Source organism: Malurus melanocephalus, unplaced genomic scaffold (genome assembly GCF_030028575.1).
Source record: "Malurus melanocephalus ecotype Western Australia unplaced genomic scaffold, MMel_1.1 scaffold_984, whole genome shotgun sequence".
In the NCBI taxonomy this organism is placed as follows: Eukaryota; Metazoa; Chordata; class Aves; order Passeriformes; family Maluridae; genus Malurus; species Malurus melanocephalus.
The window spans coordinates 119,430-120,591 of record NW_026624216.1 but is presented as its reverse complement, the minus strand read 5'-3'; positions in this window follow the sequence as shown (position 1 = coordinate 120,591).

Genomic DNA, 1,162 nt, shown 5'->3' with positions numbered 1-1,162 from the left:
ATTGGTTGGAATTTCATTCAGAAGCAGAGGAGAGGCTCAGGTCAGATCAAACCAGCCCCACATTTATTTTTAAACAGCTCTGGGCYGAGTTCTTCCCTGGGTTAGAGGCAGGGAACTCGACAGGAATTCARAATTGGGAATCGTTATGGAATYRTGGAATGGTTTGGGTTGGGAAATGAGAAATGAGAAATGTATGGCGGGAGCAGAGCTGGTGATGGGAATTGCTGAGCAGGGGGTGAAGGGATGATGTTTCTGAGGGATGTTATCAAAGGAAAAAACCTGAATTTTGTTGTTAATTTAAAATCTAGGAAAGAAATTCTCTTCTTGTTGGAGTCCAGGGTTTTCATGTGGGGTAAATTAGAGCAAAATTGGAATCCAGTATCCTGAAGGGGAATAAAGATTGTTCAGATTCAGCTTTCCACGTGTGTTTGGGGCAGGCCCTGGAAAGGAAATGCCTGGAAAAAATGGGACTGGTGGGGATTTCCATCACCTGGGAATTTTGGGAAAGGAATTTGGGGATGGATTTCCCTGGTTGATAGGACGGGATGGGAGGTGTCCCTGTTATGGATGGGGTGGCCCTGGATGGGATTTAACTTCAAACCATCCCAAACCATCCCAAACCATCCCAAACCATCCCAGGATTCCAACAGAACATTGGAATTGATAATCAATCCCTCACAGTGAGCACTGAACATTTATTTTATTTTCTTTTCCCCGTGTTCTCATCTGACTCCTGCAGTCGCTCCCAGGGGCTCCATYCCCGCACACAGAAATGCCAAACCTCGGGAAGAAAATGTCTTTAAATGTTTCCTGCTCGCCCTGAAAGTGTATTTTAATTTTTATTCCACTCCTTGCGGTGCTCCTTTATTCGGTTGCAGCCTCATCTCGGGCGAGTATTAATCTGTTTTTAATTGTGGTGTCTGAGATGATTTAACGGCTGCCAAGTGGTGTCTGGGATGGAAAATTGAGATGTTTCAAACGCGGCTCACGTGGAATGGAAAAGGTTCGGCTGTTCCAAACCATCTCAGTCCTTCTGGCGCCCTGCCCAGCCCTAATGCCTCTCTCCAGAAAACAAAGGCCAAGAGGATTTGAATTCTGGTGTTTTTTAGGAAGGAGAGGTCTCCTCGAGTCAGCCCCGGTGTGATTTTCTCCTCTCAGTGAA